Below are 5,951 nucleotides of genomic sequence, written 5' to 3' on the forward strand. Positions count from 1 at the left end.
AATACGAATGTGTAGAGCTGGTGTTCCCATGATGAACCAATTAGTGTTTCAACGGTACCAAATTAAATATTCCCTGATAAAAACATTCAAAACAATAAAGTCAACCGATAATATCCAGAAAACACAAACACAGAGGCTGTCACAATATTTCGGATTGAGTTAGCCAAAACACAACTGGATAATTCTGGTTTCATCCAGTCATATCCTGACAAAGTGGTGTGGAATTCGTATGCAATGGACCGAGCAAATCACAGTAAAAATGGTTTTGGAGAAAAGCAAAGTCTTTTCAATAGGCAAGTGCATCAAATGTCATCTATACAAACAGAAATATCATGTTTATTTCCCGCAGTTCCTCTAGCTTTCTCCTTTGAAAATACGAATGTGTAGATCTGGTGTCCCAAAGTGAACCAATTATTGTTTCTACGGTACAAAATTAAATATTCCCTGATAAAAACATTCAAAAAATAATTTCCAGAAAACACAAAGGCAGAGGCTTTCACAATATTTCGGATTGAGTTAGGCAAAACAAAACCGGATATTTGCAGTCTCATCCAGTCATATCCGGACAAAGTAGTGTGGAATTCGTATGCAATGCACCGAGGAAATCACAGTAAAATTTGTTGTGGAAAAAAGCAAAGTATTTTCGTTAGGCAAGTGCATAAAATGTCAACGATACCAACAGAAATATCATGTTTGTTTGCCGCAGTTCCTCTAGCTTTCTCCCTAGAAAGTATGAATGTGTAGAGCTGGTGTCTGCATGTGGAACCAATTAGTGTTTCCAAGCACAAAATTAAATGTTTCCTGATAAAAAACCTTCAAAACAGTAAAGTTCGTGGATAATATCAGGAAAATTCAAACACAGAATCTATCACAATATTTCACATTGAGTTAGCCAAAACAAAACCGGATATTTCTGGTTTCATCCAGTCATATCTGAACAAATTGCTGTGGAATTCATATGCAATGGACCGAGAAAATCACAGTAAAAATGGTTTTGGAGAAAAGCAGAGTCTTTTCGTTAGGAAAGTGCATAAAATGTCATCTATACAAACAGAAATATCATGTTTGTTTGCCGCAGTTCCTCTAGCTTTCTCCCTGGAAAATACGAATGTGTAGAGCTGATGTCTCCATGTGGAACCAATTAGTGTTTCCAAGCCCAAAATTAAATGTTCCCTGATAAAAAAACATCCAAAATAATAAAGTCCGTTTGAAAATATAAGGAAAACAGAAACACAGAGTCTGTAGCAATATCTGGGATTGAGTAAGCCAAAAAAAAAAAAAAAACCCGGATATTTCCCGTTTCATGCAGTCATATCCGGAGAAACTTGTGTGGAATTCGTATGCAATGGACTGAGAAAATCACAGTAAAAAAGGTTTGGAGAAAAGCAAAGTCTTTTCGTTGGGCAAGTGCATAAAATGTCATCTATACAAACAGAAATATCATGTTTGTTTACCACAGTTCCTCTTGCTTTCTATCTAGAAAGTACAAATGTGTAGAGCTTGTGTCTCCATGTGGAACCAATTAGTGTTTCCAAGCACAAAATTAAATGTTCCCTGAGAAAAAACATTCAAACCAATAAAGTCCATCGATAATATCCAGAAAACACAAACACAGAGGCTTTCACAATATTTCGGATTGAGTTAGCCAAAACACTACCGGATATTTCTGGTTTCATCCAGTCAAATCCGGACAAGGTGGTGTGGAATTGGTTTGCAATGGCCCGAGAAAACCACAGTAAAAATGGATTGGAGAAAAGCAAAATCTTTCCATTAGGCAAGTGCATAAAATAATCTATACAAACAGAAATATCATGTTTGTTTGCCGCAGTTCCTCTAGCTTTCTCCCTAGAAAATACAAATGTGTAGATCTGGTGTCTCCATGTGGAACCAATTAGCGTTTCCAAGCACAAAAATAAATGTTCCCTGATAAAAAATATTCAAACCAATAAAGTCTGTGGATAATATCAGGAATACACAAACACAGAGGCTGTAGCAATATCTGGGATTGAGTTAGCCAAAACTAAACTTGATATTTCAAGTTTCATCCAGTCACATCCGGAAAAAGTTGTTTGGAATTCATATGCAATGGACCGAGAAAATCACAGTAAAAATGGATTGGAGAAAAGCAAAGTCTTTTCGTTAGGGAAGTGCATAAAATGTCATCTATACAAACAGAAATATCATGTTTGTTTGCCACAGTTCCTCTAGCTTTCTCCCTAGAAAATACGTATGTGTAGAGCTGGTGTCCACATGATGAATCAATTAGTGTTTCAACGGTACAAAGTTAAATGTTCTCTGATAAAAATATTCAAAACAATAAAGTTCATCGATAATTTCCAGAAAAAACAAACACAGATTCTTTCACTATATTTCAGATTGAGTAAGCCAAAACATAACTGGATATTTCTGGTTTCATCCAGTAATATCCGGAGAAACTGGTGTGGAATTCGTATGCAATGGACCGAGAAAATCACAGTAAATATGGTTTTGGAGAAAGGCAAAGTCTTTTCATTAGGCAAGTGCATAAAATGTCATCTATACAAACAGAAATATCATGTTTGTTTGCCCCAGATCCTCTAGCTTTATCTCTAGAAAATACGAGTATGTAGAACTGCTGTCTCTATGTGGAACCAATTACTGTATACAAGCTCAAAATAAAATGTTCCCCGATGAAAAACATTCAAAACAATAAAATCCATGGATAATATCCAGAAAACACAAACACAGAGGCTGTAGCAATATCTGAGATTGAGTTAGCAAGAACAAAAACAGATATTTCCGGTTTCATCCAGTCATATCTGGACAAACTGTTGTGGAATTCGTATGCAATAGACCGAGAAAATCACAGTAAAAATGGTTTTGGAGAAAATCAAAGGCTTTTCATTCGGCAATTGCATAAAATGTCATCTATACAAACAGAAATATCATGTTTGTTTGCTGCAGTTCCTCTAGCTTTCACCCTAGAAAATAGGAATGTGTAGAGCTGGTGTCTCCATGTGGAAGGAATTAGTGTTTCACAGCACAAAATTACATGTTCCTTGATAAAAAACCATTCAAACCAAAAAAGTCCGTGGATAATATCAGGAAAACACAAACACAGAGGCTGTAGCAATATCTGGGATTGAGTTAGCCAAAACAAAACCGGATAATTTCGGTTTCATCCAGTCATATCCGGAGAAACTGGTGTGGAATTCGTATGCAATGGACCGAGAAATTCACAGTAAATATGGTTTTGGAGAAAAGCAAAGTCTTTTCTTTGGGCAAGTGCATAAAATGTCATTGATATAAACAGAAATATCATGTTTGTTTGCCACAGTTCCTCTAGATATCTCCCTAGAAAATACGAATGTCTGGAGCTGGTGTCCACATGATGAACGAATTAGTTTTTCAACCGTACAAAATTAAATGTTCCCTGATAAATATATTCAGAACAATAAAGTCCATCAATAATATCAGGAAAACACAAACACAGAGGCTGTAGCAATATTTCAGATTGAGTTAGCCAAAACAAAACCGGATATTTCTGTATTCAACAAGTCATATCCGGACAAACTTCTGTGGAATTCATATTCAATGGACTGAGAAAATCACAGTAAAAATTGTTTTGTAGAAAAGCAAAGTCTTTTCATTAGGCAAGTGCATAAAATGTCATCGATACTAACAGAAATATCATGTTTGTTTGCCGCAGAACCTCTAGCTTTCTCCCTAGAAAATACGAATGTGTAGAGCTGGTTTCAACATGTGGAACCAATTACTGTATCCAAGCTCAAAATAAAATGTTCCCAATAAAAAACATTCAAAAGAATAAAGTCCATGGATAATATCCAAAAACACAAACAGAGAGGCTGTAGCAATATCTGCGATTGAGTTAACCAAAACAAAATCGGATATTTCCGGTTTCATCCAGTCTTGTCCGGACAAACTGGTGTGGATTTCATGTGCAATGGACCGAGAAAATCACAGTAAAAAGGGTTTTAGAGAAAAGCAAAGTCTTTTCGTTAGGCCAGTACATAAAATGTCATCTAGACAAACAGAAATATCATGTTTGTTTGCGGCAGTTCCTCTAGCTTTCTCCCTAGAAAATACGAATGTGTAGAACTGGTGTCCCCATGATAAACCAATTAGTGTTTCTGCGGTACAAAATTAAATGTTTCTAATAAAAACATGCAAAACATTAAAGTCCTTCGACAATATCCAGAAAACACAAACACAGAGGCTTTCACCATATTTCAGATTGAGTTAGCCAAAACACAACTGGATATTCCTGGTTTAATCCAGTCATATTCGGACAAAGTGGTTGGGAATTCATATGCAATGGACCAAAAAATCACAGTAAAAATGGTTTTATAGAAAACAAAAATCTTTTCATTAGGCAAGTGCATAAAATGTCATCTAGACAAAGAGAAATATCATGTTTGTTTGCCACAGTTCCTCTAGCTTTCTCCCTAGAAAATACAAATGTGGAGAGCTGGTGTCCCCATGATGAACCAATTAGTGTTTCAACGGTAAAAAATGAAATGTTCCCTGATAAAAACATTCAAAACAATAAATTCCATCGATAATATCCAGAAAACACAAACACAGAGGCTTTCAAAATATATCAGATTGAGTTAGCCAAAACACAACCGGATAATTCTGGTTTCATCCAGTCATATCCGGACAAAGTTGAGTGGAATTCGTATGCAATGGACCGAGAAAATCACAGGAAAAATGTTTGGGAGAAAAGCAAAGTCTTTTCGTTAGGCAAGTGCATAAAATGTCATCTATGCAAACAGAAATATCATGTTTGTTTGCCGCAGTTCCTCTAGCTTTCTCCCTAGAAAATATGAAAATGTAGAGCTGGTGTCGCCATGTGGAACCAATTAGTGTTTCCAGGAATGAAATTAAATATTCCCTGATAAAAAAATTCAAAACAATAAAGTCCATGGATAATATCAGGAATACACAAACACAGAGGCTGTAGCAATATCTGGGATTACATTAGCCAAAACAAACTGGATATTTCTGGTTTCATCCAGTCATATCTGGACAAACTGGTGTGGAATTTGTATGCAGTGGACCGAGAAAATCACAGTAAAGATGGTTTTGGAGAAAAGCAAAGTCTTTTCATTAGGCAAGTGCATAAAATGTCATCTATACAAACAGAAATATCATGTTTCTTTACCGCAGTTCCTTTAGCTTTCTCTCTAGAAAATACGAATGTGTAGAGCTGGTGTTCCCATGATGAACCAATTAGTGTTTCAACGGTACCAAATTAAATGTTCCCTGATAAAAACATTCAAAACAATAAAGTCAACAGATAATATCCAGAAAACACAAACACAGAGGCTGTCACAATATTTCGGATTGAGTTAGCCAAAACACAACTGGATAATTCTGGTTTCATCTAGTCATATCCTGACAAAGTGGTGTGGAATTCGTATGCAATGGACCGAGCAAATCACAGTAAAAATGGTTTTGGAGAAAAGCAAAGTCTTTTCAATAGGCAAGTGCATCAAATGTCATCTATACAAACAGAAATATCATGTTTATTTCCCGCAGTTCCTCTATCTTTCTCCTTTGAAAATACGAATGTTTAGAACTGGTGTCCCAAAGTGAACCAATTATTGTTTCTACGGTACAAAATTAAATATTCCCTGATAAAAACATTCAAAAAATAATATCCAGAAAACACAAAGGCAGAGGCTTTCACAATATTTCGGATTGAGTTAGGCAAAACAAAACCGGATATTTGCAGTCTCATCCAGTCATATCCGGACAAAGTAGTGTGGAATTCGTATGCAATGGACCGAGAAAATCACAGTAAAATTTGTTCTGGAAAAAAGCAAAGTCTTTTCATTAGGCAAGTGCATAAAATGTCAACGATACCAACAGAAATATCATGTTTGTTTGCCGCAGTTCCTCTAGCTTTCTCCCTAGAAAATATGAATGTGTAGAGCTGGTGTCTGCAT

The sequence above is a fragment of the Lepus europaeus genome, unplaced genomic scaffold, assembly GCF_033115175.1.
Source record: "Lepus europaeus isolate LE1 unplaced genomic scaffold, mLepTim1.pri SCAFFOLD_83, whole genome shotgun sequence".
Classification (NCBI taxonomy): Eukaryota; Metazoa; Chordata; class Mammalia; order Lagomorpha; family Leporidae; genus Lepus; species Lepus europaeus.